This window comes from Chionomys nivalis, chromosome 18 (assembly GCF_950005125.1).
Source record: "Chionomys nivalis chromosome 18, mChiNiv1.1, whole genome shotgun sequence".
Lineage (NCBI taxonomy): Eukaryota > Metazoa > Chordata > Mammalia > Rodentia > Cricetidae > Chionomys > Chionomys nivalis.
The window spans coordinates 10,713,123-10,740,178 of NC_080103.1; the positions used below are offsets into that span (position 1 = coordinate 10,713,123).

The 27,056-nt window shown below is 46.0% G+C and overlaps 2 non-coding genes across 2 annotated transcripts; one reads left to right on the plus strand and one right to left on the minus strand.

The window, feature by feature from the left end:
• Nucleotides 1-6,214: 6,214 nt before the first annotated feature.
• On the plus strand, nt 6,215-6,288 carry Trnan-guu (transfer RNA asparagine (anticodon GUU)). The gene has a single exon. It is a non-coding gene; the product is annotated as a tRNA-Asn (tRNA).
• Nucleotides 6,289-23,840: 17,552 nt separating this feature from the next.
• Nucleotides 23,841-24,004, minus strand: LOC130890275 (U1 spliceosomal RNA). The gene has a single exon (XR_009058717.1). It is a non-coding gene; the product is annotated as a U1 spliceosomal RNA (small nuclear RNA).
• Between the last annotated feature and the right edge of the window lie 3,052 nt (nt 24,005-27,056).

Sequence of the window (27,056 nt, forward strand, 5' to 3'; positions counted from 1 at the left end):
AACTGCAGAGGTGCCCCCCCCACCACAGCCTAAGTCCCATAGCCATGCTGAGCTATGTATAATTTTTCAGAAACATGGATTGCAGTCCAGAGAATCTAGGGGACACCCGGGTTATAGAAGCATTTGTCAGAGCACCAAATATTCAAATGCACTTCATTGATGAGTAAACATTCAATGAAGTCAAGTCCTTCATGGAATATTGTTTAACATGAAGCAATAATGCACTCATTAGGCCATGCATCAGCCTTCTTCTGTTACTTAGACAAATTCCTGACATAGTCATCTTACTGGATGCAAAGATTTATTTGAATCCTGGTTGGAGAGATTTTCTGGTTTTCTGAACTCATTTCTTGAACTCATTGGGCCCAAAATGATGTGACCTGTGGTTTAGAGAACTCCTCTTGGAGGAAGCTGCTGTCTTTGGAGCCACGGGGAAGCACTGAGTGAGAGGAAAGGGCTGGTCCACCATCAGGCAGTGGTCCTGGACCACGGAACTAAGTCATTAATGTACAGACTCGAAAACATGCTATGCTAGCTTAGATAACTGATCAAGGAAGCCTGGCACCCATCATTTGTGGCCAGGGTGTACAAGGCAAGCATTACATTGACTGCTCTGCCCACTGTGTTCTCCCAGGGACCAGGCAGGCATGTGGTGCATAGACACACAGGCAGGCAAAACCCCCACACTTATAAAGTAGAAATAGAATGTAAACTCATCAAAATAAAGCAAAGCACAGAATCCTCACCACATCACCACATCCCTGTGCCTGGTTTAGAATACGGGGGGAGAGGGTGTGGGCTAATAAAAGTTAACTCTCTTCTTTATAGGATCCCAGGTGATCTCTTCTTCCATTAGTGTTAGCTAGGAACTACACATGAGGATGCAATGCAGTGTGCTTGTATGTGTGTATCCATGTACTTGTGATGATAAGGATTGTGTAAGCGCATTTGTTTGTATTTGTGTACATGCATGCACACATGTGTATGTGTGCGCAGACATCCCTGACCTAAGAACACAATCCTCTGATTAATAGGAACATCAAAGACTGGAGGAACACCTTCAATTCCTGCTGAAGCGTAAGGAACTGGTTACCCAGCAAAGGGACTTGGCAGGAAAGCTGCAGCATCACTTCACGGAGTCCCAGACGAGGTAGGAGCACGGACTGACAGAAGCAGTTGTAGGCTAGTGGATCCTCTGTTTCATGGTCTCTGACCTGTTTTGGTTTTAGTCTATTTGGCAAGGCTCACATCCACATCCTGGTAAAAAATTAGAATATGATTTGGCTAATCACCAGAAAGTTTTGTCCAGGAAACCATATGCTTGGTTATTATTCTTCTGGGGATTGAGTCCCATCTTCTCTTGTGAGAAGCGGGAGGTCAATTGTGAAGGAAAGTGTGTCGTCTGCCAGTTTATTTTCCTTCAGGAACGTCACATTTAGAGATAAGTTTCTATTCTTCTTGCTAACTTGTATGCTGCACACTCCTGCTGATTGCAGGCTCTCTACAGGGTTCATCAGTTTCCTGTGAAAAGATTTACTCTGGCCATAAACACATTAGGAGTTGACAAATTAACCCCATGCAGGTTCTGGGCTGTAGGGATAATCAGAGCCTTCTCTGCAGTGCTGTGTAGCCTCCACTAGAGGGCAGTCATAGAGTTTTACAGGTTGCTCACATTCACCTGGTGTCTAATTCAGGCCAGGAATATCTTTACTGAACTGTGACTCAGATATTGATATTTCTCCAAAATAATTTTTGGGCTATTGAAAAAAATGCTGTTTTTTTCAAGTACAGCACAGTGTATTTTCCAGTTCAACTTATAGCATTTTTTAAACGTAGAAAATAAAATCTATCCCAGAGTCACTCCGACTTTTTCCCTTAGGGAAGCAGTCAATTAGCTCAGCTAAAAGGCAATAGATTTTCTAGCTGGTGGGGGTCAAAAACTGACATGGCAGGGCTCCACCAGACCTCTGTCCCAGCTGCCTTCCTCCTCCAGGTCTGAACATCTCCAGCATGAACTGGAACAGACCACAGCCCAGGAGGAGAGCCTCCTGCAGATGGAGCTGCTGCAGCAGGAGCGCTATGTGCCAGGCAAGTGAGCCACCACGGAGCCCCATTCCCACCAACCAGGGGATTCACGGTGTGGGTTTTCTTCCTTGACTTTTCTTTACTATCCGTGAATAGGCCCTGATTTCTTTCTTGCCTGTGCCCCAGAGAGACTGTTGCTATTTCTTCTCTGACAGCACCTCGTAAGAGAACTGAGAAGCCTGAAGGAAACCCGAGACACCTTGAAGGCATGACATTCTACACTCCAGGATCCAGGCCTCCTCTGAAAAATCCATGTCCCTTTCTGCAGTGAGCACAACATTGAGGCAAATATCAATCAATCATTAGAGGATCCAGCCACAATCTGATCCACCTCTGTTGGTTCACAATGTCCAGAGAAAAGACTGCATCAGAAACAAGCTTGAGATTCAGAGGACACCCCACAAATTACTCAGAAGCCGAACATCCATCACCAAGTGGCCCCAGTGTGGGCAAAACAACATGGAGGGAGATACTTGGGTGAACTAGAGTCATTCTGTCAGCTACTGTCAAGGGCTTTGGCAGCTGACTACATATGTGATGTGGAATCTGACAAGGAAGACCTTGTCACACTGCTATCCAGACAGACCACACCCAAAAGCCCAAGATTCTCTCTCTAGTGCAGGGCTGACGCTGACCCCTTATCACGCTCAAGTGTTGGTGATGAATGTTCCCTACAGAGACTAATGTACTTCCTCGTATCTCATGTTATTGATTTGCTTTTTCTTAAAGAATATTCCAAGGGAAAGTGGGAATTTTAATTTTGTTTGTTTGGTTGTTTTTGTTATGTTTTAGATTGTTTTGTTTTGGTTTGGTTTATATCTCGGGATATCTAAGCATTAATTTTTTGGTTTTCTTCATTTTAGTGTAAGTTTTTGTTATATTTTGTTATTCCTTTTATTATTTCCATTGTTTTAATAGTTTGCTAAGGCTCTACACTGTAATGACCTCCGTTTTGGAGCGCCTATAGAATACAATGAATGTTTTATGAATAAAAAACAGTTTTCAACTTTTCACTCTTAAGACTCATTTTAGTCAGGTGAGCTGTCACACTCCTGTAAACCCACAACTCACAGGTGTGGATCAATATCAGCAATTTCCAGGCAATTTGGAATACACAATGATTTTCCCGCCATGGTCTACACAGGCAGATGGCACCTTGGATATGGATACAGACGGCATGGCCTGCTCCTTGTATTCCCACTAGTCTACAGAAAATTAGACATATTGCATCCCTGAGGTCATATATTTCCCTAAGTAATTTACTTCAAACCTTACAAAGTGACAAGGACTTAAACAGTTCAAGAAAATTATCAGCTGAAATTGACAGAGAATTGGCTCTTGTAGAGAAAAGAACTACAAAATGCACATGTGGATGGTTTGGATCCAGAATTCGATCGTATCCTAGTTATTCTACCTTTTACCCATTCTCCTACCGGAATTCTTATGTGGAGAGAAAATATTCTGGCATGGATATTTTAGCCTCACAAATAAGAAAGAATCAAAATATGAAAGACATATGTAGAAAAGGTTTCTGAATTGATTCTAAAATAAAAATTGAGACTTTGTCAATTAACAGGAATAGATCCAACAGAAATAGTAGTATCTTTTAATAATGATGAAATTGACAAATTATGGGCAACAAATGAACATTTATTCATTTATTGGCAAAGAGCTTGCGTGTTTTTTTTTTTTTTTTTTTTTTTTTTTTGGTTTTTCGAGACAGGGTTTCTCTGTGGCCTTGGAGCCTGTCCTGGAACTAGCTCTTGTAGACCAGGCTGGTCTCGAACTCACAGAGATCCGCCTGCTTCTGCCTCCCGAGTGCTGGGATTAAAGGCATGCGCCACCACCGCCCGGCTGAGCTTGCATTTTTTTATGGAAGAGATTAACAACAAATATCCACAAAGCAAGACACTTCAATTTATAAAAAGAATCAGTTGAGTCCTTCCTCACATTGTATGGGGAGCAGTGATATCTGGAGCCCCTACATTCCACACTGATGCAAGTAAATCAGGAAATTAGAGTGGCACAAAGCCCTTATTGCCATCACTATGTAGACAGACCCTTGAGGGCTTGAGGGGGAATGCAGAGAGGCAGAGAAGGACAGAAAGGGAGAGGTTTTAAAGGGACAGAGAGATGGCTTATAGGCAAGGGCAAGGACACTCGCCATCAGGCCTGACCATCCAAGAGCTTGATCCGCGGAGCAGGCATGGCAGAAAGAGATCCGACTGCCACAAACTGTCCGCTGGCCTCCACATGCGAGTCATGGCTCTCACACACCTGCCCCTCCCCCACATACACAACACAGAAAAGAGTACTTATTTATTTTGTGTATATGTGTTTGTGCCTGATTGTACATGTGTTCACGACACACATGCAGGAGCCTGAAGAGGCCGAGAGAGGGCAGAGTGGATCCCCTGGACCAGGAGCACAGACTCGGGTTACACCGGATACCATGTCCCAACATAGTGTCAGTTTCATGGTGTTTCTGTAGAAGGAACAGAGAAATCCATACATCAAGAGCCTTGTAAAATGCAGTGGTGGAGACATGAGGTAGGCAGGTTCCAGCGAAGCTGGAGACCTCTGCTGTAGGGCCGGCCCTCTTGCTGCCTGACTTCTCGGACTTCCTATTGGCAGAAGATAGGGGTCTGCCGGTACACAAACCAGCGACAAGGCTGTTTGTTTAGTGCATGGCGGTGAACAGCCATTAACAAGATGATTTGTCTCTGGTCCTGCAACACTCCTCCAGCTCTCAGCAAGGAAGAAAGTTCACCAAGCCAAAGGGGGGAATGGGATGGGTCTGATGTCATCCCTGGGTGTTGGTTGGGGGTGCGGTCTATGTAATGAACGTCGCGCAGGGGCTGCCACGCGAGAAAGTTTCTGTGCGGCGTGGAAGGGAGCGCGGATCCGCGGGTAGCAGCGGGGCCCAGGCAGTAGGTGCGCGTCCCGGGACGTCCTGGAGTCTGCGCGGCCAAGTAACCGTGTATTCAAGCACAGGGCCGGTGGGGTTGAATCATGGCCACGGGAAGTAATGCACACTCACCCAGCTAAGTGAGCACCCTCAACCCGTCTTTGGTTTATTCAGGCGAGGGTGACCGAATTGCCCTAGTGCTGTGCTGGCCCCTGTGATTTCCCCAAATTCGGGAAACTCGACTGCATAATTTTTATTAATTTGCGACTGCGTTTGTGGTCTCGGTTTATGCCATTTTCTCATATTTGTTACCATCCGTTCTTTTTCTTTCTTATGTGTTTGTTTTTCTGTCTTTCTTTTTTTAATGCCTGTATTTTTGCCCATCCTTGTCAAAAAAAAAAAAAAAAGACATCTTTAGAAAATTATGTCCTGGTTTAGTGAGAACTCTAGACTCCTTAATTCGTTCCTGCACTTAACCTGCACCAGACCCGGGCTCGGGACCAGCACACCCCTAGCTGAAAGACAGAAGCAGCTGGTAGAAAGCCCTTCTTCTGATTCATTCAAAACAAAACAAAACACCCCTCGTCATTTTATTATCTTCCTAACATAAGTTGGCTTTCAACTTCATCAGATCTGTTCAAAAGCACCTTTCTCTCGGATATGCCCTGGGGCTCCAACGGGCTTCGCTTCCTCTGGTCCCCGCGGTTCACAGCCCCCAATGCCACCCCCAGGCCACCCTCGTGCCCGTCGTTCTCTCTTCACTCCGGGTCAAGTTCGTCCATCTCCCTCCCGTCCAGACTCCCTGGGCACTGGCACCGCACTCGCCGCCTTTCCCACGCGTGTCCCACTGAGGTTCCAGCACACACCTGGGGTGACCAGCCCCACGCGCGTCCGTGCTCGGGGTCTGCAAGGGACCGGACCCTAAAGGGCATTTGGGCTCCTTCGCTGGGTACTGATGGGCGCCCGGACCGCGAGTCCGCCAGCGTGGAGTCCCCGGAAGCCCCGACCCCTGGGTGGCGGAGGAGTCCCAGCGTTCCGGAATCTCCGGGTTCATAACGTTCGCGCGGGCTCGGGAAGCGTCCGCGGGGCACTAGGGGCACCCATCCTGTTGACTTTGAGGCCTCGCTCCGGATGCTCGGCCGTGGACCTGTGGGTATTCCAGGTGTGGCCCCTGCGGTGAAACCTGGAACATCAAGGAGAAAGCACAGAGCTTTGTGCACCGTCTCTGTGGCGCAATCGGTTAGCGCGTTCGGCTGTTAACCGAAAGGTTGGTGGTTCAAGCCCACCCAGGGACGATAGCCTTTAGGCTTTTAACAAACAACTTTCCATACTTACAGACATTTGTGTGCTGACTTGCCAACTGTAAAGTGCACACTCCTACATTCTTCTCAAAAATTTACAAAGCCCACGAAAAACCCTAGATCCTGTACTTAAATAAATAGCCTGTCACACGTTATCTATTTATAGCCTGGTGTCTGGCAGGGAAAACAGCAAAGTCAATTTGTATTTTTTTTTTTGATGGGGGGAGATGCAGTGAGGAGGGGGACATCTGTGTACAACCTAATCCTACTGTCTTTGGTTTATTTGGGAATGGGTAGAGTGGGAATCATTCTTAAGAAAGGAAAACTATGAACAGCAAGTCACCAAGGCACAGGAAACGGATCAGATTTAAATAAAACGGGTAAACTTTACACCACCGGCTAAAGATACGCATATGACAAGGGCGACCGCAAAGTAATTCCTAATCACAATACCCTGGAACCGACTTCTTTGGAAAACCATGTGTTGTGGAAACACCAAAATACACCACAGAAACGGGCGGGCCCGGCCGTGTATGGTAAGGAGTCTAGGGACTGGTAGTGTCGGTTTTGGCCTCTGCAGGTGAGCAGCCTCTATGGAAGGCTCTGGACCGCTGGTTTGCTCCCCAGCTCTTAGGAAGGATCCCAGAGCAGTTCGCACCCCACGTCCCCCAGGTGCTCAGCCATCGCGGAGAGGAGGGCGATGGGGGGCTCTCAGGTGCTTGGGGGAAATACCGCACCTGCAAGAGTGGCATCGGCCCACCGACTTCACAACGACTGCCCTCACCACCCGACCGAGACACGGACGCCTGCACTTCATGCTGCTCGCAAAGCAGCGGTATTGGAGAAATCACTTCTGCAGGACAGACAGGTTCAAAGGAAGCCTCGGAAACCGGTTCACGCTGAGCACCTACCGTCCAGCAAGTGGCTCGACATGACAGTATAGTGGTTAGTACTCAGCGTTGTGGCCACAGCAACCTCGTTTCGAATCTGAATCACGACAATTATCGTCCTTCCCGTCTGGGATGCTGCTTTCTTGCTCCCATGCACCCAAGCCTAGCTAATGTCTTGACACAGACTCCAGTCTCCCGAGTTCAAGTCCTGCGGACATGGAGGAACTCAAACACTATTAGTACAGTTTGCAGCTTGGAGTCTTCACTGTCAATCACGTTGTCTCAGGTGGACCCACAAAATCTCCTTCACTGTCAGTCACCCTAGGCCCAGGGCATAGTAAGCACCATCTTTGAGCAACATCCCCACCCCTGGTTTTGGTCGTGTCAGCAAGATGCAGGGTCTGAATGTTCCTCTCTGGTATTTGTCTTAGTAATAACACATTAGTGGGAAAGCTTGTTTTATACGCCCTGCCCTCCCTTTATGTGTCCTCCCCCCCTTATTACTAGTGATGGCTCCTAGTAATGGAGTCTCAGCTGGCCGTCTCCTTCACCAGGCAAGGATTCCAGGGGTAGGACTGGGCTGCATTCAATTCAGATGTTGGCCATGGGTGCCCCATGGAAATCTCCAAACCACCCAGGCTGCTGCTAAGACACAGGGCTGCTCTCCAGAAATTACCAGCGGGTTTCATTGCTGAGGTAACATCCACACATGGAACATGGGGAAGTCAAGCTGAGTCATACAGGAAGCCTGCATCCCTACCTTCTAGTTTCTATAGAAAAAGAAAAGCAGACGCCAGCCAACCCAGTCACAAAACCATTGACCTACAAAATGTCCTGCCTACAAAATATGAAGGACAATGGTGGCACAGAACTTGTGGGAATAGCAAACCAGTGTCTGAGTTGACTTAAGGCCACTCCACTAGAAGGAGCCCACACACAACACTTGCTTGTGTAGCCAAGAACCAGCGTAGATATTATACACACACACACACACAAACACACACACATATATATATGATAGAGAAATAAAAAGATATGAAAGACCTGGATAAATTCAGACCCCTCTAGCAGAAAAAATAGAGCCAAAAATCTAGGCAGGGAGAGAAGAATCAAAAATCTATATTAACCGTTTCAGTGAAGATAAAGTTAGATTATAGTCTTGAGAAACAGGAAGTTACCCCCTTGTGATTATCACTGGTATTTTCAGAATTTTTCAACGATCACTGGTATTTTTACAATTTTCCATTGATGCCCTCCCTACCCCCTTTGGATGGTTTCTTCCCTTAAATACTCCTTCTCCCAGCTACTCGGGGTCAAACCCTCTACCTCTGCATGGGAAATGAGTTTTGGTTCCAGTGCACTGGTTCCTGTCCTGTCAATAAACCTCGTGTGATTGCAGCAAGGATGGTCTCTCGTGAGTTCCTGGTGGGTCGTGTTATCCCAAGACTTGAGAGTCTCCCTGCTCCAGAGGTCTTTCAGATAGATAGTTAGATAGATAGTAGATAGCCCAGTAGTAGACAGCCCAGAGACCTAGTATAAAACCAAACACTACTGGTTTATTAAAAAAAAATATTTTGCCCTATGTCTCTGGGTACCTACTACTGGGCTATCATCTATCTATCTATCTATCTATCTATCTATCTATCTATCTATCTATCTATCTATCTATCTCCTTTTTTATATTCTTGCACAGAAACACTCTCCACAGGAGGTATGTGGCCCCTGATACAGGCTCCTTTTACTCCAGCTAGTCATAAGTCTCCTCATAATATTGCTTACTTAGACTATCAAGAGGGATTCCTTACCCCACCTCTCTACCCACAATAGAGTCTTCTCAAATTCTGCATTGGATTACACAGTCCTAACCTGCATTGTCAACCTAGATAAGAGGTGAAGAAATCCATTCCAATCACACAGTCAGCGATGCTCGGGCTGGGTTCGGAACCCATGTGAGCCCTGCATGGAGGTGTGGCAGCCTAAGACAATTAGCATGCCTGCTTCATGGACCTGTCCCTACAGGTCTCAAGAAACTTCTGTCTTTGGTTGGAGCTGATCCAATCCACTAATAGAGCACATAGGACTGGGAGGACAAAGTCAAGTGCAGGGACTGGAGAGATGGCTCATGCATTAAGAGCTCTTTTGGCTGTCTCAGAAGACACACATGACAGCAAACAAACCCCTTTAATGTGCTTTCTAGGTGGAATCCCGTGCACTCATCTGGTCACTAAGGGAGTTGCATGTATGTGGTGGCAAAACACCCACAAGTAGAAATAAAAGCACCACAAAACGACCCACCATGTCATGGAGGACATTATTTCTACTGGGCGGTTATCATTTTTGCAGATCACTCACATTTCAAGAAAACCAGAGGCAGATTGCTTTGCATTTCCTGATTTCTTTTGTACATTCCTTTGTTGAATGTTCTCATTTCCTGAGAGGCCAGGAACAATGTAGTTGTGTGATGTCGGATGCCCCTTGTATGTTGTGAATATGTTTTACTAGCATTTGTTAATAAAGAGGCTAATTTGGCCAAAGGTCAGGCAGAATATAGCTACGCAAATCCTAACAGAGATACAGAGAGAAGGAAGGCAGAGTCCAGGAGATGTCATGTAGCCACCAGAGGAGTGGGATGTCAGAGAATTAGTGGTAAATTATAGCCATGTGGCAATACACACATTAATAGAAATGGGTTAAAGTAAGAACTAGCTAGTAATAATCTGAGTCATTGGCCCAATAATTGTAATTAATATTAAGCCTCAGAGTATACTTTATAAGCAGTCATGGACCGGGCAGAACACAGAAAAGCTTCCGGCTACAGTTAGTTGTGTTTCCCTTCAGTTTGCTCTGCATGATGATGTCATGAACATGTTGTACAGTGTGTGTACCACATTTTAATGGTAGGGAAATATATGACCTCAAGAATGCAATATGTCTAATTTTCTTTTCTTTCTTTCTTTTTTTTTTTTTTTTTTTGGTTTTTCGAGACAGGGTTTCTCTGTAGCTTTGGAGCCTGTCCTAGAACTCCCTTTGTAGACCAGGCTGGCCTCGAACTCACAGAGATCCGCCTGCCTCTGCCTCCCGAGTCCTGGGATTAAAGGCGTGCGCCACCACCGCCCGGCTCTAATTTTCTGTAGACCAGTGGGAATACAAGGAGCAGGCCATGCCCTCTGTATCCATATCCAAGGTGCCATCTGCCTGTGTAAGACCATGGTGGGAAAATCATTGTGTATTCCAAATTGCCTGGAAATTGCTGATACAGATGCATGCCTATGAGTTGTGGGTTTACAGGAGTGTCACAGCTCATCTGACTAAAAAGAGTCTTAAGAGTGAAAAGTTGAAAACTGCTTTTTATTCATAAAACATTCATTGTATTCTATGGGTGCTTCAAAACGGAGGTCATTACAGACAGTATATAGCCTTAGCAAACTACTAAAACAATGAAAATAATAAAAGAAATAACAAAATATAACAAAAACTTACACTAAAATGAAGAAAACCAAAAACCTAATGCACAGATATCCCGAGATATAAACCAAACCAAAACAAAACAATCTAAAACATAACAAAACAACCAACAAACAAAATTAAAATTCCCACTTTCCCTTGGAATATTCTTTAGAAAAAGAATATCAAAAACACGAGACACAAGGAAGTACATTAGTCTCTGTAGGGAATATTCATCACCAACACTTGAGCGTGATAAGGGGTCAGCGTCAGCCCTGCACTAGAGAGAGAATCTTGGGCTTTTGGGTGTGGTCTGTCTGGATAGCAGTGTGACAGGGTCTTCCTTGTCAGATTCCACATCACATATGAAGTCAGCTGCCAAAGCCCTTGACAGTAGCTGACAGAATGACTCTTGCTCACCCAAGTATCTCCCTCCATGTTGTTTTGCCCACACTAGGGCCACTTGGTGATGGATGTTTGGCTTCTGAGTATTTGTGGGGTGTCCTCTGAATCTCAAGCTTATTTCTGATGCAGTCTTTTCTCTGGAAACCGTGAGCCAACAGAGGTGGATCAGATTGTGGCTGGATCCTCTAATGATTGATTGATATTTGCCTCAATGTTGTGCTCACTGCAGAAAGGGACATGGCTTTTTCAGAGGAGGCCTGGATCCTGGAGTGTAGAATGTCATGCCTTCAAGGTGTCTCTGGTTTCCTTCAGGCTTCTCAGTTCTCTTACGAGGTGCTATCAGAGAAGAAGTATAAACAGTCTCTCTGGGGCACAGGCAAGAACAAAATCAGGGTCTTTTCACCCCTAGTAAAGAAAAGTCAAGGAAGGAAACCCACACCGTGAATCCCCTGGTTGGTGGGAATGGGGCTCCGTGGTGGCTCACTTGCCTGGCACATAGCGCTCCTGCTGCAGCAGCTCCATCTGCAGGAGGCTCTACTCCTGGGCTGTGGTCTGTTCCAGTTCGTGCTGGAGATGTTCAGACCTAGAGCAGGAAGGCAGCTGGGACAGAGGCCTGGTGGGGCCCTGCCATGTCAACTTCTGAGCTCTCACCAGCCAGACAACTCTTCATCACCTTTCAGCTGAGCTCACTGTCTGCTTCCCCAAGGGAAAAGTGTCAGAGCAACCCTGGGCTGGATTTTTTCTCAATGTTTAAAAAATGCTATTAGTTGAACTGCAAAATACACTGTGCTGGACTTGAAAAAAAAACAGCATTTTTTCAACAGTCCAAAAACATTATTTTGGAGAAATATCAATATCTGAGTCACAGTTCAGTAAAGATATTCCTGGCTTTAATTAGATACCAGGTTAATGTGAGCAACCTGTAAAACTCTATGACTGCCCTCTAGTGGAGGCTACACAACACTGCAGAGAAGGCTCTGATTATCCCTACAGCCCAGAACCTGCATGGGGTTAATTTGTCAACTCCTAATCTGTTTATGGCCAGAGTAAATTTTCTCACAGGAAACTGATGAACCCTGCAGAGAGCCTGCAATCAGCAGGAGTGTGCAGAATCCAAGTTAGCAAGAAGATTAGAAACTTATCTCTAAATGTGACGTTCCTGAAGGAAAATAAAGTGGTAGAGGACACACTGTCCTTCACAATTGACCTCCCACTTCTCACAGGAGAAGAAGGGACACAATGCCCAGAAGACTAATAACCTAGCATATGGTTTCCTGGACAAAAGTTCCTGGTTTTTAGCCAAATCAATATTCTGAGGTATTTTTTTTTCCTGGATATGGGTGGAAGCCTTGCAAAACAAAGTAAAACCCAAACAGGTCGAGACCCCGAAACAGAGGATCCAGTAGCCTACAACTGCTTCTGTCAGTCCGTGCTCCTACCTCGTCTGGGACGCAGTGAAGTGATGCTGCAGCTTTCCTGCCAAGTCCCTTAGTTGGGTAACCAGTTCCTTCTGCTTCCTTAGGAATCGAAGGTGTTTCTCCAATCTTTGATGTTCCTATTCATCAGAAGATTGTGTTCTTAGGGCAAGGTTGTCTGCACCCATGTACACATGTGTGCATGCATGTACACAAACACACACAAACACACAATCATGTGCATGGATGCTCACATACAAGCACACTGCATTGCATCCTCATGTGTAGTTCCTAACTAACAGCAATGAAAGAAGAGATCACCTGGGATCCTATAAAGAAGAGAGTTAACTTTCATTAGCCCACACCCTCTTCCCCCGTATTCCAACCCATGCACAGGGATGTGGTGATGTGGTGAGGATTGTGTACTTTGTCTCTGTTTTGATAAGTTTTCTTTCTATTTCTACTTTATATGTGTGTGTGTTTTGCCTGCCTGTGTGTCTATGCACCACATGCCCACCTGGTCCCTGGGAGAAGAACACAGTGGGCAGAGCAGTCAACGTAGTGCTTGCCTTGTGCACCCAGGCCACAAAATGGTGGGTGCCAGGGTTCCTTGATCAGTTATCTAAGCTTGCAAACAAGTTTTCCAGTCTGTACTAAAGGCTTAGTTCCGTGGTCCAGGACCACTGCCTGATGGTGGACCAGCCCCTTCCTCTCACTTAGTCTTCCCCATGGCTCCAAATAGAGCAGCTTCCTCCAACAGGAACACTCTAAATCACAGGTTACCTCATTTTCGGCCAAAGGAGTTCAAGAAAACCAGAAAATCTCTAAAACAAGAATTCAAATAAATCTTTGCATCCAGTAAGATGATTCTGTCAGGAATTTGTCTAAGTAAGAGAAGAAGGCTGACTCATGGCCTAATGAGTGCATTCTTGCTTCATGCTTAACAGTATTCCATGAAGGGCTTGACTTCATTGAATGTTTACTCATCAATGAAGGGCATTTGAATATTTTCTGGTTTGGCGGTGCTCTGAGGAATGCTTTATAACCCGGGTGTCCCCTAGATTCTCTGTAGACCCTTACTTCTCCTTCTGGGATCACAGGGTCATCTGGGGACTGCAATCCAAGTTCTGAAAAATTATACATAGTTTCTCACAGGGTTACACCATTTTACACCACTAGCAGTAACTGAGGGTCCTCATTTCTGCCAACCCCCATCAGGCCAACTTTAACAGTGTACAGAAGCTTGGAATGGGAGCAGCTTCTGAGTGCTGCAGACACAACATGCAGTGAGTGAGTGCTTTAGACGATGAGGAACCTGAGTGGGCTGCAGTAGACAGCCTGTTCTCACAGCTCAGCATGCTTATGGGACTTCTGCTGGGGGAGACACCTCTGCAGTTCAGCATCTCTTAAATGATAAAATGCAGGCCAAGATCCAGGGACAAATTAACTGAATCAAGATTGGACAAATGTGAAAGGAAAATGGCCATAGGCATTGATGAGGAGAACAAAACAGGATGCAGAAATCGTTAGTGGGCAGTCACCTTTCACCCAGAGCACAGAAGGACACACATCCTCAACCGGGCTTTCCTGCTCTCAGGCACCTTGATTTGCCTCAGCAGCCTCTTTCTCACCTCCATGTCCTGCATTACCTTGGTTATCTGCAAAGGTTTTCTTTGCAGATGAATATTTATGCCTCTACAAAAACCTGAAAATCTTTTAGTTTGTTCAGTATTGTGGTCCTTTGTTCTAGGTGGCTGTGTGGACATGCCAAAAGATTGGCAGCACCGTGTGCTTTATGGCTGATGAAAATTAATGCTAAACCACAGCAGGAACAGTATTTTCTATTAACACTGGTCTCCATCATCCTTAAAGTTGTCCATCATTCCATAAGTGAACATACATATATTGTCTCAAACACATATTCTGAAACCCACAAAGACACATAAAAAACGCAACACACGCACACACACACACACAACACACACACACACCTCCTGAACCCAGAAAAGCAGAGGAGAAGACTAGAGTGTTGCAGCACTTTCCTGCTGCAGGGGGAGGCAGCGGTCCTCAGTGCTGTCTCTCAGTGCTCTTAGACTCAGTCAGGTTTCTGCCCTCGTCTGAACTTCTTTCCCCTTCCAGGAAAGTTCTTCATCTCAAGACTTACTGATCATTCAGGTGTGAAAACCTCTGCACACCTGAACTTGACCACAAATGACCAAGTCCCAAAGGAAGAGGCTGCACATGAAGCCTCCCGATAGCTCTAAGCTGACCCATTCCAGTTTCCTAAGGAACCTTACCCAGGCTCCTCCAGAGAAGACCTTGATAGCACTAGAGAAGGAGACTGACCCATGGTCATGACCCAACAACTTTGGACCATAACACAGGGCATATAATAAGAAAATAGCCCCATGTCAGTCAGTGGGAGCCCAGTGAGGTCAGCACAGTGTTGTTCTGGAATCAGCACTCTGCACAGCTATGAGGGATCTGTGCTAAGACATAACCATGCACATGACAGAGTGAGCATCACAATGTCAGCAAAGAGTCGGACTGCAGGTTCTGTGTTGTGAGGCCAGTGAGACGAACCAGACATTTCCTGGGCGGTTACCTTAGTTCGGTGAAAAAAAAAAGTCTCCTTTTACTTTCAAAAAAGCTCTGGGGATTGAATTTTTTTTATTACAAAACTCATTAATTCCAAAGTAGTAAAAATCTGTAAAAATTGATAGAAAACACTAAGTCCTTTCTCTTCCTTACCAAACAACCCAGTTAGCATATGACGAGACAGAAAAAGATAGGAAGCTCTATCTGTGAGGAGACAGGAGATCCAAAGGGCTCTGGCCTGGTAGCTTAAGCAGAACAAAAATATTGTGTTCAAGCAAGCAAATGATCCACAGGCCCTTGTCCTCACTCACTAACTCACTCAAAGTTCTGTGAGTCTCCCTAAGTGACTCCCAGCATAGAACCTTTCCTACCGTACTGACATGTAGGAGTGTGATATGTGATTTACCAATCTCCCTCAAAGAACTGCAGCTTCTACCAGAGCGGGATGGTTTGTTTTCCAGTCAGCTTGTGTCTTCCAAGAGGTGAACTCTCCAGGAAGACTTGTGAAGGATCCCAGAAATGAACTCTTAGATGGAATGGAGGTGGTCAGCTGGGTAACTGAGTGGACGGCTACATGACAGTGTACATATGTGTGTGTGCGGTTAGATAGGTGGGCAGTTTGATCCTGCTGCCTCAGCTTACCTGCTGCTGCTTTGTCAAGAGGTCACAGATCTTCTTAAGGGCCTCTTCACAAAGCCTCTTTGTCTCCTCACAGGACTCTTGCAGGAAGATCTGCTCCTGCTGCAGCTTTCTGTTGTCCTCTCTCAACATGGCCACTTTTTCCTTCATCTGTGTCCTTTCCCTTAGAAGCCGGCTGTGGAGGGTGCTTAACCATCACAAACAATGATGACCTCCAGTCCACCTCCATCTGCCACTCATACCTACTAATACCACCTTCCTTGCAAGGTCACATGTCCTCAGACAGCCCCAGACTGCAGCCCACATTAGCCATGCCAGTATCACAAGGTGATGTACCTCTGAGAACAGGATTCTGCACCCTAACACACACCGGTCCTACACTGATCATGGTAATGGGAGAACATCATCAGGTATAGAACAAACATGTTCTGAGAGGACAGAGGACCCAAGAGGAATACATTCCACATCTGTGTCCCATAGCAACAGGCTCTGTAAGCCCCTGTCTGAGTCCCAGACACCATTCATGGTGCAAACCATGTTTTCTATCATGAAGCTCTGGAAGCTCACGGGACAACGTTGGGAGGGGCTCTCAGACTCCTTGCCCTTGGGAGAAATCAGTCTGGGAGGACAAGTACAGGGTAAACAAGCTAGAAGCACAGCCCTCACTTTCGTTCAAAGAGAAACAAGTGCAGCAGCTGTCCTTCCCCAGTGCGGGTCCCATCCAATCAGACACTCACCTGTAGGAGTTTGTCTCAGTCAGCTCCTTGCACTTGGAAGAGGCCTCATTAATTTCCTTGGGGAAATTCTCTAGCTCTGACATCTCCTTCTGATGATCCACATTCAGCTCCTCAAGCTCAGCATTCAGCCTGTGGTAGAGCATGGGCCGAGAAACAAAGAACCCCATGAACACAGTCATCAGACCCTCATGAACCCAGGAACTAAGGCTGTGTCTTGGATATTCCCAGTCCACTGGGTGTCACATCCTGAGTCCTTGGTACTAGGACTTGTTGATGTTATTAGCCTTGCTAAGCTGCTCCAGGGCCAGAAAGGCAGAGTGTCAAGAGGGTGACAGACAGGGCTACAGGTAGGCCTGGAGGAACAAACTAGCTTGTTTTAAGATGTCACAGGAGTCTGTGGTATGTGTCTGGGCCTACCTGAAAACTCTGATGAAATTTCTCTTGTCTTCAGAAAAAAAATGTATATTCTGTGTTCTATTGTCACAAGGATGCCCAGAACTCATAATCAGGATTTCCATGGAGGAGACCGTACAGCACAATGACTTTATAAACTCCCCAGGGAATTCCATTCGGACACCAAGGTGAGCACAAAGAATGAGGGCAGGGATGCTCAAAGTGGGACTCCAGGGCCTCAGCACTTATATCACCTGACACTCTGAGACAACAAATCCTCAGCCCCGCTACCAATCTCTGACTCACAGGGTCTGGGTGACACACACACACTGTAAGGGAACCCCTCAGAGACAGTCCAGAACACACCCAGACACCACAGCACAAAGGAGATTTATTGACTCATAAGAGCAATCACGGAATTCGGGGGGGGGCTTCCTCTGTATCAGGCAATAGCTGAGCACAAGCAATGGGTGTTTTTTCAACTGTGGGTTTTTAAGGAGAATAGGGGAAGTCTGTGCTAGGATGAGTTGGTGAGAGCTGATTGGACAGCTAAGCCAGAATAGCCAAATAATGAATTTTAAATGCTGGGTATTGGTGTTTGGTTTCAGGAATGAATCAGTGGTCATATAAGGGTATGAACCTTGGGGACAAATTTTAGGAATTCAATTTAATGTTTACCAAGGGAGAGGGAAGTGAAAAGAGTAAAATCTGCCACTGCCATATTGGCAAAGTTTGGGCCCATTAGCCCTTCACACACATAAACCCATACACAAGTAGGATGCCAGAGACATGCAGGTAGGTCGCATTATTTCAGAGTACAACGAACAAGGGCAGAGAGGTGCCAGGATGAGATCAAGGCCTTCAAGTCACACACTGAGATAGAACAATAGTACCAGGACCAGCTTCCAGAGCAACCAGCTAGAAATCCCCCAGTCAAATACAAAGACTCCCAGTGAACTCAGCACCCAGAAACTCCCACAAGCCAACACCTGTCCAGGCCTCTTTGAAATGCGTGTTGTGAGCTCACACACTGCTGCCCCATCCATAGAATGTGACTCAGGCCACAGGCTCTGCTTTTCATTGGGAGGAAGCAGAACAGCCTGCATCCCCATCTCACTCCTACCCAGGCTTCAGTTCTGCCTCTCAGATGCACTCAGGAAAAGCACTTTGGGCAGGAGGACACCTTGGAGGTGCAGCCTCAAGTGACATGGGGAATGCTGGGGTTGACACAGGAGGGTCAAGACAGTCACCAGAGATCTGGACATAATGGCTACCTGTTGTTCACATTGTTGTTGGTATAACTGGCCAGGACTGCACGAAGTTCATTCCTTTCATTGGTCATCATCTGAAGCTGAAGGGTCAGTTCATCGACCTTGTTCATCTGCTGCTCCTACTCAGTGAGGGAGGCTGAGGTCCGTGCCTTTCCAGTACTCCCTGTAGGTAGACAAACATCAGTGAATTTGTACAGTGAGATGGTACAGGGCCATGAGAGACCATGTTGAGTTTCTAAAAGAGGCCTGAGGAAGAGGGAATGCATGGAACCCACTGAAGACCCCAAAGAGCAGAACAACTATCCTCAAGTTGGGACCCATGACGCATGTCTCCATTCCCAATCACCGTTGCTAGATATGTCCATCAATGTTGGGAAATATTCTTTTTCAGGTGTGGGACTTTATTTATGCTGCATTTGTTTAACTTTGTGAAGCTGTGTTACTGTGCCTATCAAAACACCTGATGGTCCTAATAAAGAGATGGACGGCCTATAGCGAGACAGAAGCAGGGATAGGAGGCACCAGCAGGCAGAGAGTAGACGGAGAATGTGAACTTCGAGAGGAGAATAAGGAGCACCCCAAGAACAAGAGAGGAGGACTCAGGTGACCATTCACCAACTCACTCAGCAGCCATGGAGTAAGAGTGAGTGTAAGATTTACAGAAGAGAAAGATAAAAGCCCAGAGGCAAAAGGTCGTCGGGATAATTTAAGTCATGAAGAGCTGAGAAGAAACACGCCAAGCTAAGGGCAGGCATTCAAAAGAAAGAAGCCTCTGTGTGCGATTTATTTGGGAGCTTGTCTGGGGGACGTTACTCTCCCTCTTTTTAGTGACACACAAGGAGAAGAAATCCAGTGACGGTGAAGGGCAAGGCTGGACGGGAACCACTGTGGTCCCTCTGTGCTTCCCACGCCGAGGCCAAGGGAAAGCAGAGGGCCCTCAGCACAGCAGTTGAAGCCTTGACCATCCCTGGCTCTCTGCCAACACACACCATCAGAAATCCTCCACTCTGGATGTGCTCTTTAGTAACTCAGAAAAGCAGAAGAGAACCATCGCTTCCCAGAAACTCCCACCTCCTGAGTCCCACTCCTGAAAGGATCAACTGAAGCCTTCATCCTTCAGGAATCTCTGTCCCCTGCCCAGGACTCACTGCGCTTTCCCCAGAGCCGTTTATTTCTTGATGTGTGACTCAGAGACTGAAGCCCATCTTCCCTGTGCCTCTCTCTGCTCTCCCTGCGCTCTCCATCCTGTCTCCCAAGCAGCCTGTTCAGTCGTGTCAGCGTGGCTGTGGGTGAACCACACAGGCACTGAACGAATGCCTCAAGGGCAGTTGGCATTGCCACAACACAGGTGACATCACAGAATTCCAGGCTCTCCAGGATACAGTAGAATGTCCAGGTGGGGGACTGCTGACGTCATATGATACAGCTATTAACCCCTGCTAACTACTTCACCCAAAAGTGACCTGAAACTAAGGTGTCATTTAAAGAGCCTCTCTGGGGCCACCGGGGAAGGCATTAAGCACATTGTCTTCCTAAAGCCAGAATTCTAGCCCTCTGCTTCTCTCGTTTTATGTGAGAAGTTGAAAGCTCACTTCCCAACCACTGTCCAGGGATGGTTTTTTCCCTCCTTAAGATCCATACTCAAGTAACGTGAGAAACAAAGGATGCTTAGAAATGAGGTCAGGATAAAGGGAGGAGAACAGATGAGATCTCTGAAGTGAACAAGCACTGGTGCAGATCCTCAGACTTTTAGAGATTGGAGGGTTCAAAACAAAGAGAAGACGCATAGGAAGTGATGAAAATTTCACTCAGAATGTCACTAGAGGTCACTCAAGCTATGAGGTTGGTAGTGAGGATGTGAGTAGCTCTTGGCAGGTCTACCTGGAACCACTGAGCCCAGGTGAGCTTCAGATATTGAAAGCAAACAGTCATAGAAAGAGTATGATGGCCCCAACCTTGAATCAATAGACTGAGGAGGAAATAGTCCACCCAGAGGTCAGTGTGCACCATCTAGAGGAGTCGTTATGATGGAGACACAAGCACACACACACACACACACACACACACACACACACACGTAAACAGGAAAACCAGCACATAATCACACACTGCCTAATAAATGTGTGACCGTGGGTACGCACCTTTGCATGGCTCCTCAGGTGGTTAGTGTCAGTCACCTCCTTCGTGACCACATTCTCATGGTAGTGACCCAATACCAGACCCTGGGATGCTGGAGAGGAGTTCATTGATCGGAAGGAAGATGTGTGAGACACAAGCCTGTCATTCCAGTGTTGGGGGTAACAGCATAGGAAGATCAGGAGTTCCAGACCAACCTGGACTACAGAAACTCTGGTTCAAAGAAGACAGGCAGACCAGGATGGCAGCTCAGTTGGTGGAGGGCTTCCCTATGAAACATTAAACCCCAAGCTCCATTTCAGCACCATGTAAACATGCCTTGACATCCAGGAAGAAAGGGAGATCAGAGCTTGCAGCTTATCCTTAGCTGCAGGGTGAGATGGAGGCCAGCCTGGGCTACATGGGAGCTATTGGAAGAGAGAAAACTGGATTTTCAGGGCACAGGCAGGGAGACCCCAGACAGAGAGATCTGCCTTTAGAGATGTACAGATGGGTGACCGAATTTGTGGCAGTTGACAATTAGGGTGGCCCAGCACGGTCTTGGAGGGGTGCTGTCTCCAGGGTACCTAACCCCCCAGATGGTGAGAGTGGTCTCAGGAAGGAAGAACGAAATGATCTGAGCCCTGTTGTGGGGTTAGGGGAGGCTCCACAGGGACCTTCTCACCATGTGACAGAAAGCCACAGTGACCTTCAGGACTTGTTGGTAGAATCCCAGAACCACTGCATGTAGAACACACCGTGTACCTTCCTGGGCACCTAGAAGTGGGTTCTGGGTTGTCGTAAGTGGCTACAATCCACATCACTTAAAGCAGCAGGGATGGAATTTTCTGGTTCTGGAAACTTAAAGTCCCAATCCTGGAGACGGTTTTCTTCAGAGGGTCCAAGTAGAGGCTCCTTCCTGCCTCTTCCAGGATCTGGGACGTGGATGCCTGAGTCTCAGGTCACATCCCACCAGTCTCCATCTCTGCCTTCCTCTGAATTTGTGTGTTCTTTATTATGTCTTCATGTGAGACATGGTCTTGATGAGTAGCCCTGCTGGTCTGAACTTCTACACCCCTTGCCTCAGCCTCGCTAGTGCAGGGTCTGTCCTGGGGCTATAGCTCAGAGGTAGAGTGTTAGTCCAGTGTGTGTGAGGTTTCCATTCCCAGTGTTGGAGAAAACCCCAAAAGGTCTATTCCCTTACATGACCTTTTCCTCCTTCTGAGCCTGACCACCCACCAAGGTCCAGCAATCAATTATTGAAGTCCAGTCATCCAAGCCCCTGTTGGCTCATCAAATCAATCTGTCCAATTAAAATTAAAGACCTCATCCTAACATAGGGGTTCCCATTTTACCTTCATAAATCATCATTTCCCTATATGCCAAGTCTGTCTCGTCTGTATCAAGAATCAGGTCTTTGTGTCTCCAGAAAAATCTCCCTGTCCCCTTCCTTTGTTCCCGTCCCTTCCCCCTCATCCCCTATCTCCTATATCTCATTCTTACTTTCTGCCCTCTGTTCCTCTGGGGTAAATAAGTCTCTTGTGTGCTAAGAACTTAGTCTTTTTTTTTTTAAAAAAAAATATTTATTTATTTATTTATTATGTATACAATATTCTGTCTGTATGCATGTCTGCAGGCCGGAAGAGGGCACCCGACCTCTTTACAGATGGTTGTGAGCCACCATGTGGTTGATGAAAATTGAACTCAGGACCTTTGGAAGAGCAGGCAATGCTCTTAGCCACTGAGTCATCTCTCCAGCCCCTAAGAACTTAGTCTTGAGGGTCTTGAGTTGAAACTTTACCTTTTAGTGGGTGTTCAGTCCCTGCAGAAGAAATGGGGTTCTCATGGCCCCCATGAGTGTCAAGTCTGTCTTGTGTGATGTTTGCTTCACCATACACCCCAGGTGCTCCTTGAAAATGAGTCTGATTGTGGGACTGCGGGCAGGTCAGCCCAGCACACAAAATGTGATGGCTGCAGGGGCAGGAAATTGGTACTAGCCTGGGCAACATAGCAAGGCCCTGTCTCACACACAATTATTTCAATTGTGATAAATACACAAATAAACTTTCAGCTATTTTTAGAGTTGCCCTCCACTGCCGTAAAAACATTTATATTCTTCAGTGTCCTCTGGATGTACATCTTTCACTCAGGAGACAGAGGCAGGCAGATCTCTAAGTTCCAGGCCAGCCTGGTCTACATAGTGAGTCAACAGGACAGCCAGCGCTACACAGAGGGGAAAGAGCCTTCATAATAAACAGGTAAAGAGTTAGGTTTTTGGTTAAGAGCACTGACTGCTTTGCAGAGGATCCAGGTCCGATTCCCATCACCCACATGGAGGCTCACACCTATTTAACTCCAGATCCTGGGGGTCCTCCTTTTTCTGATCTCCACAGGCACCAAACTACCACGAGGCCCACATATATGGATGTGATGTGTGTAATTTTACATATTGTGCAGGAAAAAAATGGTAAAGGTGTTTCCATTAAGATTGAAGTTCAATGTCTGGATAGATATAGGTAGATAGTAGCAGATAGTCCAGAGACCTAAGTTAAAAGCAAATACTACTTTTTTTTTTTTAGGTTTTACACTTCGTCTTTGGGCTACTACTGGGCTATCTATCTATCTATCTATCTATATCTCTCTCTCTCTCTCTCTCTCTATCTCTCTATTATCTATCTCTCTCTCTCTATCTCTCTATTATCTATCTATCTATCTCTCTATTATCTATCTCTCTCTCTCTCTATCTCTCTATTATCTATCTATCTATCTATCTCTCTATTATCTATCTATCTATCTATCTATCTCTCTATTATCTATCTATCTATCTATCTATCTATCTATCTATCTATCATCTACTCTGATTCTTAGTTACTCAAGCAAGTGTTTGGTGTGAGTTCCTACTTGTAGAGTGGGACTTAAGTCAATTCAGACACTGGTTGGCTATTCCCAAAGATTTATGCCACCTTTCTGTTCTTCATATTTTGTAGACATGACATTTTGTAGGTCAACGGTTTTATGCCTGGGTTGGTTGATGTCTGCTTTTCTCTTTCAATAGTGGTCAGAGTACCCTCCCTCACCCAAAAAACTAGAACATAGGGATGCAGGCGCCTCTAGGATGCTTGGACCCCGAGGCCACCCGGGGGTCGGGGCCTCCCTGGACTCCACACTGGCAGAGTCGGCTTCCCAGCCCATCAGGACTCCACGAAAGAGCCCAAGTGAGCTTTAGGGTTAGGTTTTTTGCAGACCCGAGCAGGGACGCGCGAGGGGGTGGTCACCCCAGGTGTGTGCAGCCTTGTCTGGACGATTGTGAGAAAGACGGCAAGGCGGTGCCAGTGCTTAGGGAGTCCAGACAAGAGGGAGATGGAAGAACTTGACATGACATGGAGTGGAGAAGGATGGACAGGGGCGAGGGTGGCATGGGGGTCGGATTGGAGACTATGCACCGTGGAGACCTGTTCCCGGACTTTTAAGACAAAAATTCCAGACTTCAAAAAGAACTCCAAAACATATCTTAAATGATACCGAGGCTTTAAGTTTTCCTGGAAGGATTGAACACAGATATAGAAGTTAAGATAGCGAGAAAGAGAGGAAAAAACAACGCAGTAGAAAGAAGCTGTCTACCTTTTAAAAAGGAAATACCAGGGGAGAGCGCGAACGCAGTCCCCCACTAACAAAAATTATGCAGTCGAGTTTCCCACATTTGGGGAAATCGCAGGGGTCAACACACCCCAAGTGCAATGGATGAGCCTCGTCCTGGGAAAACCACCTACGTGATCATGGTATCTCCCCTGCCAGGTAAGTATGCTGTACTGTCCTACAGCCCAGACTCAGCTCTGCCGGCCCTGCACTCTGAACACACGGTCACTTCGCCGCACAGACTCAAGGACCTTCTTGGACGCGCACCCCATTCCTTCGACTCGATGCTCCCCGCGGACCAGCGCATCCTTCCATGCCGCCCTGGAAATCCAGCGTGTTTCCTCAAATGGTGGTGATGCGACAGTCCCTGCGCGCCCCTCATCTACATAGACCACGCCTCCAACCAGCTCTAAGGGGTGACGTCACTGGCATCCTTTTTGCCCCTTTGCTTGGTGAACTTTCTTGCTTAAGGAGAGCTGGATGGAGTGTTGCAGGATCAGAGACAAATCATCTTGAATTATCTCCAATTTCCAAATAGTCGATGGCTGCTCACCCCCTTAGCCTTGTCGCTGGTTTTCCTGTGTAGCGACAAACCCCTATCTTCTATCAACACGAAGTCAGAGAAGTCAGGCAGCAAGTGAGCCAGCCTCAATCAAAAAAAAAAAAAAAAAAAAAAAAAAAAAAAAAAAAAAAGAGAGAGAGAGAGAGAGAGAAAGAAGGAAAGAAAAGGAGGACAAGAACTGCTGTCTAAAAAGTATCAATTGGGGTAATTCATTTAGTGAATACTGAATTTAAAACACGCTTTGAGAAGGGATGTGCTGTTCCCTAGTCGGGGTCTGGTGCATGTTAAGTGCAGGAACCAAGGGGGGAAAGACTGGAGTGGAGTACCAACCTAGATTTTGACAGTTGCCAAAAAGTACTCTGGCTTTCAGGAAGAAAATTCCAAATTTCAAATCTTTCAGAGTTTTCTCATTAACACAGTACCTAATTTCCTAAGGAATAATTTCTAAAAGCCAATACCTATTTTCTGTTTGTTTTCACTATTTCCTAGTAACAACTTTTTTTTTATTACTTTATAAATAATACCAATCAAAATTTTCAGTCCCTTCCCCTCTATCCCTCTAGTTTTAAGACAGGGCAAGGCACCCTGCCCTGTGAGAATTCCAAGGCCCTTCTCCCTCCATCAGGCTTCGGAAGGTCTGCATCCAAATAGAATAGGATCCCAAAAAGCCAGTCCATGCAGGAGAGGCAAATCCCAGTGCCATTATCATTGGCTTCTCATTCTGACCATTTGTCAGCCACATTTAGAGGGTCCAGTTTGATCCCATGCTCGTTCAGTCCCAGTCCAGCTGGAAATGTTGAGCTCCCATTAGCTCACTGTCTCAGTGGGTGGACCAACTCCTCGTGGTCATGACTTCCTTGTTCATGTTCTCCCTCCTTCCACTCCTCAACTTGGGAGCTCAGTTCAGTGCGCCGATGTGGGTCTCTGTCTCTATCTCCATTGGTCTCTGGACGAAGGTTCTATGGTGATATTAAGATAGTCATCAGTCTGCCTATAAGACAATGCCAGTTCAGGCACCCTCTTCTCCACTGCCCAGGATCCTAGCTGGGGTCATCCCCATGGACTCCTGGGGACCTCTCCAGACCAAGCCTCTTGCCAACCCCAAAATGGCTCCCTCAATTAAGATATCTCCTTCCCTGCTCACATATCCTTCCTTCCTCCATCTCAACCCTCCCCCTTCTCCAAGCTCTCCACAATCCTCCCCTTCTCCCTTCTCTCTCCCCCTTTCTCCCTTCCCCCCACCCACCTACATCCCCATGCTCCCAACTTCTGTCTGGCAATCTTGTCTGCTTCCAATTTCAAGGAGGATCTATCTATATATATATATATTTTTTTTTTGGAGGTTCACCTTATTACTTAGCTTTTCTGGGATCGTGAACTATAGGCTCTATGTCCTTTGTTTATGGCTAGAATCCACTAAAGAGTGAGTACATACCATATTCATATTATTGTGCCTGGGTATTCTCACTCAGGATAGTGTTTTCTATTTCCATCCATTTGCATGCAAAATTCAAGATATCATTTTTTTAAACCACTGAGTAGTATTCTAATGTGTAGATGTGCCACACTTTCTGAATCCATTATTCCATTGAGGGGCATCTAGGTTGTTTCCAGGTTCTGGCTATTACAATTAATGCTGCTATAAACATAGTTGAACAAATTCTTTTGTAGTATGATTGGGCATCTCTTGGGTATATATTCCCAAGAGTGGTATTGCTGGATCCTGAGGTAGGTTGACTCCCAACATTCTGAAAATCTGCCACACTGATTTCCAAAGTGGTTGCACAAGTTTGCATTCCCACCAGCAATGGATGAGTGTTCTCCTTACTCCACATCCTCTCCAGCATAGGCTATCATTGGTGTTTTTGATTTTAGCCATTCTGACAGGTGTAAGTTGTTTTGATTTGTATTTCCCTGATAGTTAAGGAAGTTGAATATGTCCTGAAGAGTCTTTTGGCCATTTGAAATTCTTCTGTTGAGAATTCTCCATTCAGTTCAGTAATTGGGTTATTTAGAATTTTAATGTCTAGTTTTTTGAGTTCTTTATATATTTTGGTGATCAGACCTTTGTCTGATATGGGGTTGGTGAAGATCTTCTCCCATTCCGTAGGTTGCCTTTTTGTCTTAATGACAGTGTCCTTTGCTTTATAGAAGCTTCTCAGTTTTAGGAGGTCCCATTTATTCATTGTTGCTTATTGACTGTGCTACTGGGCTTATATGTAGGAAGTGGTGTCCTGTGCCCACGTATTGTAGACGATTCCCATTTTCTCTTCTGTCAGGTTCAGTGTGGTCTGATTTACATTTAGGTCTTTAATCCATTTGGACTTGAGTTTTGTGCATGGGGATAGGTATGGATCTATTTTCATTCTTCTACAAGTTGAAATCCATTTATTCCAGCACCATTTGTTAAAGATGCTTTCTTTTTTTCCATTGTATAATTTTTAGCTTCTTTGTCAAAAATAAGATATTCATAGGTTTGTGGATTAATAACCAGGTATTCAATTTGATTCCATTGGTCAATTTGTCTGTTTTGTTATGCCAATAGCAAGCTGTTTTCATTACTGTTGCTCTATAATAGAGTTTGATGTCAGGGATGGCAATGCCTCTGGAAGTTCCTTTATTCTATAGCATTGTTTTGGCTATCCTGGGTTTTTTGT